The sequence below is a fragment of the Symsagittifera roscoffensis genome, chromosome 8 (genome assembly GCF_963678635.1).
Source record: "Symsagittifera roscoffensis chromosome 8, txSymRosc1.1, whole genome shotgun sequence".
NCBI lineage: Eukaryota > Metazoa > Xenacoelomorpha > Acoela > Convolutidae > Symsagittifera > Symsagittifera roscoffensis.
In genome coordinates this window covers 47,691,391-47,704,827 of record NC_087069.1, presented here as the reverse complement: position 1 = coordinate 47,704,827, position 13,437 = coordinate 47,691,391, and the positions used below count along the sequence as shown (strand labels likewise).

Sequence of the window (13,437 nt, the reverse complement as noted above, 5' to 3'; positions counted from 1 at the left end):
TTCGTGGTAAAATTTCGTGTTCAGATGTACCAAAGTGTGAGAAACTTTTAGAGCCTTTGTTATTGACAAAAAAATAATAACCCATCGGAAATAATTTTTAAAACTTTGGTCTAACAAATTGTTGGCAAAGTAAGAGATTATAATTGATTATCAGATATTACAATATCCTGGCAAAAGTTACCATTAAAATCGATTATAAATCATTTACACACCTAATTTTGGTGATAATAATCAATTATAATTGTCAAAAAATTAATATAAAAATCCATTATTGTCGATTACTTACGCTTAAACGCGGATGAGGGTTCCTTTGGTAACGTAATTACTGAACTGCATGTATCTGTTTTTTTTCCAAATTGTGATTTTAGATTTTTAAATTTAATTTTTGAAGCAAGTAGAAAGTGTCCTTTTTCAGGATTATTTATTCAAAACAAATCTTACTATTCTGCCAACTGCATGAAATTTCCAGCAGCGGCTGAGTCATCTGCATTTTATAATGCTCAGAATTTATATCTCAATTGATCCGTATTGTGACCAAAAATTCATAGTTTCTTCTGAAAAAAAGTAGTTTTCTTCCGAAAATTAATATGCAACGTAATATCCTGGAGACGCTTGGCTAGAAGAAGTATTCAAAGTGCTATAATGGGTTTCTATTCTGGGCCACCTTGCCTTTTCCTTTCTTGGTATAGAAAGACTCTCCATTAACATAAAGGCTGACTTGTTTTTTGTTGTATATCGCAAGACGCAGTTTTGCCAGCAAATAGTTGCAAAGAACACCGGAGTCTTCGCGAAATAAAAAGAAATCATATTTCGAAAAAGAAAAGACTTTTCGAAAATATTCTTCTCACAATATAGCCGGCTCCAGTAAGATGAACAACAGATTTTTTGTACTTCCAATAGAAATCCGGTCAACAAAAATTACTTCTGCTGTTTACCAGATGAGCTTTATGAGCGCAACCGGCTAAAAAAACCGCTCAAACTAAAATCTCAAATATTAAGCAATTTTTGAGCGGGATTTCGACTAGGGTACTATTTAAGCTAAGTTATGTACCGCATGGTATCATTTCATCCCATAGAAAATAATATTGGTATCCGATCGCAGCGCGGATGGCGTTTCGGGTTTCAATTTGAGAGCGAAACCATCTTAAAAGAAAGGCATCTGGACCAGAAGGCACATCAGACTCATTAGAGTTCAGAAGCAGCAATGCTGATGAATTCGCCTGTCCCCATGATAGACATGCAGAAGAAGCAAAACAAAAAACCAGATCAAACAGATAAATCTATGTCAAAAAATGCGAAGAAACGTTGACTCGGGAATTAAGCAAAATAGAGTCTGGAAAAAACCAAACTGGAAAAAAAATAAATTCAAAAACCACTGATGAAAATCGTTTTTCTTTTCCTAAACTCATACAGGAAGCCAAAATTCGTGTGAACCAAAAGTTGAACCCAATTTACTAAGAAGCTAGGTTCATTCAGGTCCTTTTTTTAATAGCTCAGTTTTCTCCATGTAAAAGATAGACCAATTTTAAAATGTGAAAAAATTCCTAACTCAATGCAAATTCATTCTAAAAACGCGCACACTTTATTCAATTAATAGAACAAAAAACTATTGTTCTTATAAAAGCAACCATTATTTTTTTAAATTTTTTCAGTAGCAAACGTATATTCTGATCGGACGCTTTTATTTTTAATTTAGCAACTTCTATTCGTCGTAGTTTACACTCAGGACAGTCCAACAGTCGATTGTGTCTTCATGGTTATAATTTTGGGACATTTCAGATTTTTTGAATGAAACTTATGACAAGGTGATCCGTTGGCTATCAATTTTGATTCAAGTGACACCTGGAACTGAAAAAAAATGATATATAAAATGCCGTAATTAGAGAAAGATTTGAAAAAGCAGCTTTTATTTAGCCAAAAGGAGCTACATGAGCCCAATATTTAGCAAAAACGAGCTGAATGAGCCTACTATTTAGCAAAAACGCGATGAAAAGGCCCAATATTTAGCAAAAAGGAGCTAAATGAGCCCAATATTTAGCAAAAACGAGCTGAATGAGCCTACTATTTAGCAAAAACGCGATGAAAAGGCCCAATATTTAGCAAAAAGGAGCTAAATGAGCCCAATGTTCAGCAAAAACGTGCTGAAAGAGCCTAATATTTAGCAAAAACGCGGTGAATAAGCCCAATATTAAGCCAAAAGGAGCTAAATGAGCCCAAGATTCTGCAAAAAAAAACGAGATGACTGAAGCCAATGTTTAGCAAAAACGAGCTGAAAGAGCCCAATATTTAGCAAAACGAGCTGAATGAGCCTACTATTAAGCAACAACCCGGTAAATAAGGCCATTATTTAGCAAAAAGGAGCTTAATGAGCACAATCTTCAGAAAAAATGAGCTGACTGAACCCAATGTTTAGCAAAAACGAGCTAAAAGAGCCCAATATTTAGCAAAAACGAGCTGAATGAGACTACTATTTAGCAAAAACGCAGTGAATAAGCCCAAGATTTAGCAAAAAGGAGATAAATGATCCCAACATTCAGAAAAAACGAGCTGACTGAACCCAAAGTTTAGCAAAAACGAACTGAAAGAGCCCAATGTTCAGCAAATACGAGCTGAATGAGGCTACTATTTAGCAAAAAGGCGGTGAATGAGCCCAATATTTAGCAAAAAGAAGCTAAATGAGCCCATTGTTCAGCCAAAACGAGCTGACTTAACCCAATGTTTAGCAAAAACGAGCTAAAGGGGCCCAATTTCAGCAACAACGAGCTGAATGAGCCCAATATTTAGCAAAACGAGCCAAATGAGCCCAATATTTAGAAAAAACGTGCTGAATGAGCCTAATATTTAGCAAAAACGCGGCGAATAAGCCCAATATTTAGCCAAAAAGAGCTAACTTAGCCTAATATTTAGCGAAAACGAGCTGAGTGAACCCATTGTTTAGCAAAAACGAGTTGAATGAGCCCCATATTAGCAAAAACGAGCCAAATGAGCCCAATCTTTAGAAAAAACCTGCTGAATTTGCTTAATATTCAGCAAAAACGCGGTGAATAAGCCCAATATTTAGCCAAAACGAGCTGAATGAGCCTACTATTTAGCAAAAACGCGATGAAAAGGCCCAATATTTAGCAAAAAGGAGCTAAATGAGCCCAATGTTCAGCAAAAACGAGCTGAGTGAGCCTACTATTTAGCAAAAATGCGGTGAAAAAGCCCAATATTTAGCAAAAAGGAGCTAAATGAGCCCAATCTTCAGCAGAAACGAGCCAATTGAGCCCAATATTTAAAAAAACGTGCTGAATGAGCCTAATATTTAGCAAAAACGCGGTGAATAAGCCCAATATTTAGCCAAAAGGAGCTAAATGATCCCAAGATTTCAGCAAAAACGAGCTGACTGAACCCATTATTTAGCAAAAACGAGCTGAATGAGCCCAATATTTAGCTAAAAGGAGCTAAAGGAGCCCAGTATTCAGCAAAAACGAGCTGATTGAACCCATTATTTAGCAAAAACGAGCTGAATGAGCCCAAAATTTAGCAGTAACGAGCTGAATGAGCCTACTATTTAGCAAAAACGCGGTGAAAAGGGCCAATATTTAGCAAAAAGGAGCTAAATGAGCCCAATGTTCAGCAAAAACGAGCTACTAGTAAGCAAAAACGCGGTAAATAAGCCCAGTATTTAGCAAAAAGGAGCTAATCGAGCCCAATCTTCAGAAGAAACGAGCTGACTGAGCCCAATATTTAGCAAAAACGAGCTAAATGAACCCAATGTTCAGCAAAAATGAGCTGAATGATACCAATATTTGCAAAAACGAACCAAATGAGCCCATTATTCAGAAAAAGTGTGCTGAATGCTCCCAACATTTAGCAAAAACGAGCTGAATGACCACAATATTTAGCACAAACGAGCTATTGAGCCCAATATTTAGCAAAAACGAACCAAATGGGCCCACTTTTTAGCAAAAAGGAGCTAAATGAGCTGAAGGTTCAGCAAAAACGAGCTGACTGAACCCAATGTTTAGTAAAAAAAAATAGCTGTAGGACCACAATTTCTAGCAAAAATGAGCCAAATGAGTCCTATATTTAAGAAAAACGAGCTAACTGAGCCCAGTTTTTAGAAAAAACGAGCTGAATGAGCCCAATATTTAGCAAAACGATCTAAGTCAGCCCAGTATTTCGCAAAAATGAGCAAAAAGAGCTCAATTGTTAACAAAAATTATCTGAATGAGCTCAATTTGTAGCAAACACGAGATGAATGCGCCCAATATTTAGCAAAAAAAACTGAGTAGGACCAGTTTTGTCAAAAACTGCTGATTGGGCCCCATTTTCAACAAAAACAGCTTAATGAGCCCAACTTCATCAAAAAAGCTGAATGAGCCCAATTGTTGTCTAAAAAGATCAAAACTGAATGAGCCCAATTTTTGCAAAAAAAGCTAAATGAGCCCAGTTTTTGTCAAAAATAACCGAATGAGCCCAATTTTCATAAAAAACGAGCTGACTGAGCCCAGTTTTCTTCAAAACGAGCTGATGGAGCTCAATTTTTTAAATCAAATTGGGCTCACGTTTTGGTGCTCCTTTTTTCTAGTATGGGGCTGACTGAACCCAAAATTTAGCAAACAGAAAAGAATGAGATTAATCTTAGCGCAAGGAGCTAATTCAGCTCAATTGTTAGCAAGTTGGTCTCCTTCAGGTTCCTAATGCAATTTGATAGATCAAAACAAACAGTAATTCTACGTTTTGGTAGAACAGAGATCGTACACAGGTCATGTGCACTCAATGAGTCAGCTCGAGTCCATTAATGAAGAATTTTTTTGTACAGAAGGAACTGAACGAGCTCAACTTTGTTCCTTGATTATTCATTGAACGGGCTGAATGAGCCTAGTTTTGAAAAAATTGGCTCCTAATTGGGCGTTTCTGTGTTAGTTTTTCTGTGACAAATGGGGGACCAATTGTAATAGAAGTTAGGCTCCTTCAGCCGTTTTCCATAAAAAATGCTATGCAAAAAAACTCGACCCGGGTGCATTGAACACTTTTTATCAATTTGTTGAATAATTTTTATGGTTTCGGCTCAAGTTTTGATTTGTTCTGCTTTCAAGCTCAGATTGGATCGTTTTTTTTTTAAATACAGAAATAATTTTGAATTGACTTTTGCTTGAAGGTGGACTTACTATTCATGCTATTTATGTGATTTGCTCGAACTTGGTAAAAATATCTTCAATCTGAAATTCTTAATAAATGAAAACAAAAGCAGTTTTTCCACTTTCAAGTGTTCTGAAAATAGAAAAAGAGCAAAAACCGATTCAAAAGCGCAAACATAAATTTTGATAATACAGACTAGAATCGCTTAATTAGCATACGCAGAGATCTTCCAGTCGTCCAAAAAAGGGATTTTGAATCACAGCGAGTGTCAAATTATTTTTAAGTTATCTATTCGGGTTGCAATTTTTTTTTCGTAAAAAAAATTTATAACTTTCAACTAAAAAAATCTTCGATTCTAAGTTTTCTTTTTCAAAATTTTTTTCCGCAATTAGAATTTTACAAACTACTTTGATTAGTTTAATCAAATCAATTCAGAATTATGTGAAATATTTGAATTTTAGCAAAACTGATACCAAAGTCTGGATCCTTTTTTGTGCTAAAAATAAATTTAATTTGGTCAAACCGAGTGTTTGTTTAGTTTGATTGAAATAATATTATAATTATCTTTTTAGTCGTATATTAGAGATAGTCAGATTTGTCTTTAGATTTTTCTATCAATAATGATAATATAAAACTTAAAACACCCCAAATCTAGTTTCAAGCGTTAATAATCGATTGTTTTTGATTTTAGCAACAATATTAGTAAAATTGAGAAAAAATTGATTTTAATTTAAAAATAATATATTATTATCTCTTTTTGTGAAATCAAATTGTAATCAGTTATACTACATTTTAACCAATTTTAATCGGTTATTGATCTTCTGTTTTTTGATAAAATTATACTCGATTATAGCCGATTAATTGTATTCCAATTTCCAATTCATATGTTGTGCATAAAAAATCTATCATAATCGATTATAATAGTTGAAATCCACTTTGTTTGCCCATTTTGGCATAATCGATTGCTTACGCCTAAACTTGGAAGCGAGTAGCCTGAACACAATCAGGTGTGGCGATCAAAGAAAAAAATGAAACCATTTTGATCCCAAAGTCCAGTTGTTTGATCACATGATTGCTTAATTGATCAATTGGCTATAGCTTTACGAGCATTTGCTTCAGATTTTTTCAAACCCAAACTGGGAAACTTGGGAAACTTCCACTATTATCTGCTAAAATCTAATAAATTGTTCAGACGGTTCAGAAGTCAAATCAGCTGATGGCTTCTCAAATGTTGATTTTTATCTGTCAATCATTGGATAGTGTCCTTTGTTATTCATTAAAATTTTAATAAGTATCAGAAAAACAAAATTTAAATAGTGGAAAAAGCGCCAAAAGCTTGAAATTTTGCCAATTTGCAACAAATCAAATTATCGCCACGTTAAAAGAAGTTTCCAATTAAATTTTTATGTTGTCTTTCTTGATTTTTGCCTAAATTTTAGTTTAATTTCCACTGTGTTTTTTTAAAAAATTGACTCGTAAGTTTCAACATAAAAACCAATAGACATTTTTTCGAAACAGTTGTTTTTCCTTTTGTTTTTGTTTCTAGAAGTACAAAGCGTACAAGTATCAGTGTAATTGAAGACAGAGTTCATGCTAAGGCTTCGAAGCCATGATCAATTTTTTCATTCTAGGCCAGTAGCCGGGTTTGCACCGTTAAATATCAGCATCATAATTAACAGTGATTGTAAACGTTCTTTAGCGTTGAAAAGCAATAAATTTTAACAATTTTCAATGTCTATTAAATATTATCAAAAACTTATCAGTTTTAGTGTCCAATTTTTGTGCAATAATATGCTTTGATTTTATTGTAGTTTTTGCTGCTTTGCATTGTTAAGTGTCAGAAAAATACAGCTTGAATTATGACTAAACGTTTTTTGGTACTCTTTAAAATAGTTTTTTTTTCTGTCAAATGATGAAACGTTTTGCATTCAATCTAAATCTTTAAGTTTTATAAAATTTTAAAATCTTTTTTACGATAAAAAACGGTTAATAATTCAGCGAAAGTCTTCAAAAACCAAATCATGCAGTCCATGATTTCATGCTCATTTTGAGAGGTTTTTCATCTCTCTCTTATTTCAAAAAGACTTCCTTTTCGGAAAACTTTTGTGAGGTTCAATTTACTATTTCATTTAATGAAATTTATTCAGCCTTGATGCGACCGATCTTTACCAGGTTAAACTGTTTTTTTATATGACGCAGAGATTTGCGGGTAATGCGGGCGTCTCTATGGAAGTAAACTGCAGATACAGGCCTCAAAACGATACCAAATTTGAACGCTAGATCGCTACTAAATTGTTTTGGAGTCCAAAGGCAATTAGAAAGCACAAATATCCCACCACTCTCTCAAACTTTGAAACAAAAAGGTATTTAAAGTTCTCCGGCTGTCTTTTAAAGTTTATGAAGTAGTGTTCGTTTTTAAAGAATTCATGAATATTTCAAAAACAGTTGAAAACATTTCAAAACTTTTTTTCTGAACTTTTTGAAAACCATCGCTCGCACGGTCTGTTAAGAACGAGTGATATCTTCGCATATAGCAAAGTTTTGAATAGATCAAACAGCACGCCGATTTTAATTTGGAACTATATTTAACATGGCTTGTATTGCACGTTAAAATCATGATATAAACTCTTTGTTAATTTTCCCAAATTTGCCAAATTAGCAAATTAAAACCCCATACATTTCCAAAAAAAAACAAAATAGCTTTTAAAAAATTTATCTCATTCATAACAAGAAATCTTTCGAATGCTGTAAAAGATTTCCCGCAAAATTGCAAATTAAGAAGTTAAGTTTTGTCCAAAGAAAAAAAACACCCCGTGAGCCTGAGCGCAAATCTTTCGTCAGTTTCTTCAAAAGTCGGAACAACAATCTCAGTGAAGGGAGCAAAAAAGTCAGACACTAAAATTTTATAGTCAGACACTAAAAACTTGAGCGCAAAAAATCAGATCACCTACAAAAAAAACCATTTCATGAATCATAAGAATGGTCTTTTTTGATAACTTTTCCAGATTTATTTTAATAAGTTGTGACGTTTTAATAAAGGATGCACATGTAGTTGCAGTGCTAATTTAATTTCATTAGACAAAAAACAACCAAAATTTGAAACTTAAAACGCTTTTTTTCTCAAATTGGAGTGGGATGATAAAGACAAAAAGAGATGGAGCAAGAGTTGGTTACAGTTTTACCACAAATACTATGGTGCATATTGTTTTGCAGATTTCGGAACCAAAGCAGTTCATTTTCTTTTTACTTCTTTTTTTTCGTTTAATCAAGAATTACAATAAAGCAAAAGAAGCAATCAGTAGGGAAGTTATGAATGAGACTCTTACACAGCCCAGCAAAATTTCGATGGGTATAATCATCAAAAGTCTGGATAAGTTGTTTAAAAACGTTTTTTAAACAAAGATAATTTTTGGTTTTTTGAAATAAAAATTATGTTTTTGGCTATAAAGCAAAATATTCTGGTATACAGACTTTTGAAGAATTTGACGTTCTAGATCTTTGTTAGCCTGTGTAAGAGGCTCACTTTTATATAACTTGCTCGTCAATTGATTATGTAATTTTAGCTTGATCCTTGGTTAACTAAAAAAGTCAAGCTGACCCATTTTTGGGGTAAAACTTTGAACCCGAATTTAGCAAAACAATAGGCATTGTAATAAATTTGGTAAAACTTCAACCATTTTTTGTTAGCATCTTTTTCTCTAATCTCAATCCAATTTCAAGATAAACGTCTCTAAAATTTCGTTTTGTCTGGATAGTTTATGCGAGAATCTTCAGTTATCACGTTTCTGGCATCAAAAGTTCGAAAGAGAAAGCTGGTAAAAGTAAATTTTGTTTTCCTTAATAACAATTAATTACACTCATATTATATAAAAAGTTTTTTTTGCAAGTTTTGATTTTGTTCTTTGGTAATGAGAGTTTTCTGCGCTTCTGGCGAAGTAACCGGCACTTTTGTTATTTATATCTTTAACTGGAGTAGTTTTCAACGGCAAAATATACCAATTGTCTTTTTCTCAACAGTCATGAATGGAGACTAAAAGAAAACACATGTTCCAATGAGTGTACACGAATTATGGCAACCCTCTAGCTCCATTAAAATTTTGTAGGTTATCTATACTTATGTCTAAGGCTATGAGTTACCCGACAAAAAGGACCTCTCAGAAGTGAATCTGCCTAAAAAGGTGACGTTTTGCCGAAATATAATACTCAGAGAGTATTTCTTTTCTCTTAGGAAAAAATGTTGTCTTTCACTAATTGACCTTAATTGAATGAAATTTAGTTAAAAACTTTCGCAGTAAAAATTAAACACCAGTTTGAAGGTTGAATGGGAAATTTAAGCCCTTCTTAATTAGGAAAACAGATACTATAGTTGACATTTAAAAAAATTGTCTCGGTCACCTTAGCAGGTTAGTTTATTATTATTATTTTAATCTATCAATTGAAAAAGCTAAATATAACCCAGGACTTAATAACCAATATCGGAGATTATCCGATATTTCAAAGTAAGACACCATAAATATAAAACTCAAAAATTCATTGTTTTGTGGACGGTAATCGGCTTTAAAAAGTGCGTCATTTAATTTAACACATTTTTGTGTAATGGGAAGATTATAATTTAGGTAAGTCATTAAAGCCTTAAAAAATTACGCCTTCAGAAACAGCTGGACAAAAGACGGTAATGACGTTCGATTTCATATTTCTCAGTTTTTTAGTTATTATTTGAAAAACTTAGATTTAATATTAGCGAAAATGGAAACAATTTTAAAAAAATGTTATTTTGCAGTTAAATTTTGCCGTGTTTTTTTTTAAAGAAATTCTAAAGAGTACAAAAACGCAAATCTAGTTTCTGAGATTTTCCGAGCATCATTTCTTGAAATTCTCTCTAATAGACCAAAAAAATAGTATATAGTGGCGCCGAGGATGCCGCTGGAAAAACTTTAGGGTCAGTCAGCCAAAAAAGATTTCTCAAAACAAAACAAAGATGGAAATAAGCATTTGAAAATACTTAAACCAAAATGCTTCATAATTGACAATTTTAGAAAGACGACCCAAAGGCTCACCAGTTTCTAAAAGCTAAGCAGACTTCAAAATGACACAACATCTGGCTTTTTCCATGCTGGCTCTCGCTTTAATTTCCAGTTTTGATCCAGTTGAAAATGTGGGCGGGGAATTTGAACCGCTCGCTAATTACAACTTGGATCGGAGTCTTTTTTTGAAAGATTTGAGATCAATGATGGCACCTCAGTGGCTCGCAAAAAGAGGTAAGAGACTTAATTTCAATTCATATATTCGTTTGTAGTATGAAAATTTTTGTACGCATTTATTTTAGAAAATTTTCTAAAGGTTATTTCGCTAAATGACTGTTTCTTTTCAATAAAATGTTTGAAAAAATTAAATAACAAATTATTTAACTTTTATGCTCCAGCAGAAAGAAAATCCAGCAGAAAAATTAGTGTTTTTCTAAAAGTCTCACAATAAAGCGTTGTTTCAGATGATAGCGAAAAAAGTAAAGGTACTTTTAGTTTTGGTTGGAATTTAGAAATTATTATAGCTCTGTTATTCTTTCTTTGAAGAGATATAAGTTCTTAGTTATTCAAAAGAGGTAAGATTCGTACCATCGGATTCATTTGAATTCATAATTTCGTTTATAGTTTGAAATATTTTTCAAAGCTTATATTTTAGAAATATTTAAAAGAATTAAATATATATATGTCTTAAGTATTATGTTTAAAAACCACGTTTTAAAAAAATAATCAACGAAGAATTTTATTAGGAAAATTGAATTACAAAACAGAAATTTTTTCCAGTAGTCTCACAAAATAGGGATATTTTAGTTGAAAGCGAAAAAATTAAAAGTATTTTCACTTTTATTTTAAAACTGAATCTCATTATAGTTCAAAATTTCTTTCTTCGATGAGATATTAGTTCTAAGTTTTTCAAAATCAACTTGGATTTAGCTCTATTTCACGTTATACAGCAATCACCTAATTCTGCCTAAATTGGAAAAAATTAAACACCAATGCTTCAACTTCCTCACATCTCAGCCCCCCTCCCCCTCTCTCCCCCTCCCTCTTCCCCTCCAAACCCCCGAAAAGAACCCATATATCGTACTTTTTTGTGTGCGCTATTTTCCCCTCAAAGCTACTATTTATCGACGCAAAGGACGTCTTCCAAAAATTTAATTGATATTCTTCAGTACCATCGGGGAAATCCTTGAAAAAGCATTGGATGCAGAGCCCCCCCCCCCCCCTGCCCCGCTCTTAGAACGTTAATGAGAATGTTTGACTTTTAATGTGATAAGGAGTCGAGTTGTTAAAAAGAGGGGTCGCTTGAACCGGCCCCCTAGTTTGTTAACTATTGGGTCATACTGTCATTCTGATATAATTCATAACTGCCCGTTCTATTTTAACAGACATCATGAAGTTATGTATTTACCTGTGCCATTAAACACTTGAACTATTTTTTCATAGATTTAGAAGCATTTTTTGTTATTTGTAGAAGTTTAAGTTCTGACTACAATAAAAGAATCTTTGTTGAACTTTGATTGCATCATTGAATTATTTCTATATCTGTTTTAGTGTTCCGAGGAATTCCAGATCCAAGACGCCGAAGTGCGATGACTCCATAAGCATTTAAAAAGAGATCAATTACAGCTAGCTTTTAAATTATTATAACGAGTTCGTTCGGTTAATCACCCAATCATCAATGCTATTTGTTCTAATATCTGATTCATTTTTTCTGATTGAAAATTGAAAATAAAAATCTTATCTGAAAGCTTTTTAAAGAGATACAAAACGTGACGAAATGCAATCATTTGTTCGCCCAACTTTTGTAAAAGCTCAAAAGCAATTTTTTTTTGTGAATGCTGAAAAACAAAACTTGATGGTTTGTATATTACTCTATTTTAATAAAAATTTTCGTTAATAATTCGCAGAGGCTGTATACTGCCTTGCCTGTCTAAGGACCATGGCTTACATCGAATACATGATCGAGCTGTTTTTTGCTTAGCAAAGCTCATTTTTGCGACTAAAGTCTGTTTTTGTTTCTAAGACTTTCACGTGGTCCACTATTGCAGCCGAAAAGGGTCAGTCTTCAGTAGCCTTGAAGTAAGAGGTTAAATGAGAACTCGTCCTGGCAAACTATCAATGTCAAGGTAGTGAATCGATTTAACAATCTGACGCTCTCAAAATGAACCTCCTACTTCTTTACTAAGTGACTATAATTTAGTCGAAAGGTGTCGTTAATTTTAGATTTTTTCTGCTCTTCTTCTGCAGTAAAAAAACATGATAAAAAACTTGTACTTGTTCCCCTCAGTGTGGTCAATATGCACAAGATTAAATGGAAAAACAAAAAAGTAAAAATGTTTCCCTCATATTACTTTTTTGAGGTTTAGTTTCTGTTTTTTTTTCACAATTTTGAGATAAACATGTTTGACAAAAAATTTAAATTTTTAAAACAAAAACGATTTTTTTGAGGTTTAGTTTCTTTTTTTTTCACAATTTTGAGATAAATATGTTTGGAAAAAAAATTTAAATTTTTAAAACAAGAACTAATTCGCCATCTGAGTCAAAAAATGAATTGGTACAAAAACATTGAAGCTTTTTTCATAAAGTCTATTTCTATTTTTTTTTATAAAGGGGTCTTTTAATTTTAGTTTTTCTCAAGTTTTTCTTTTCACGTCATCTCACTGTTAATTGAGACTTCGAAACACCGCCAACTCGTCATCACTCAGTGTAAACCTGAAATAAAGTGTAAGCCTATAAAAATAAATGCTAGGGGATTGTAATACAAAAGGCAACAAAATCTAATGATTAGCTGTTTAAATTTTGCAGGGTAAGCTCTTGATAATAACTCGTGAGAATAATTTTTTTCACACGTTATCCGTAGATTTCAGTGAAAGTTTTCCAGTTTTTCGCTCAAATGGTATCCGCTGCAGAAAAGACTTAATATTTATTAGATCAATCAAGTTTTTTTTACTTACATCTAAGATCAATCAAGTTGTACTTTATCAGTACAACTAGCAGAAAATAGTTTGACAAACACAAAATATAAAAGTTAATTTGAAAAGCACCAAGATGATTAATGCTTTTTTCAAAATATTTTAGAAGGTCGATGCTTTACCGATGGAATATTGCAGATGCATCGATAAAATATCGCACTTTTATCTTTGATTCATCGCTGACAAACTTTCAAAGTGCCAGAGCTAAATCGTCAAAGCACCACCATTGCGTTTTTTAACGATAATATTTAATGTACATAGTTTGAACATAGTTGAAACATCTAATTCAGACGGTTCACTTTTTTAAAACTCCA

At 32.8% G+C, this 13,437-nt stretch overlaps 1 long non-coding RNA gene across 1 annotated transcript; it reads left to right on the top strand.

The window, feature by feature from the left end:
- The first annotated feature begins 9,418 nt into the window (after nt 1-9,418).
- LOC134853339 (uncharacterized) lies at nt 9,419-11,898 on the top strand. Its single transcript, XR_010164348.1, has 3 exons — nt 9,419-9,530; nt 10,164-10,385; nt 11,703-11,898. It is a non-coding gene; the product is annotated as an uncharacterized LOC134853339 (long non-coding RNA).
- The last annotated feature ends 1,539 nt before the right edge of the window (nt 11,899-13,437 follow it).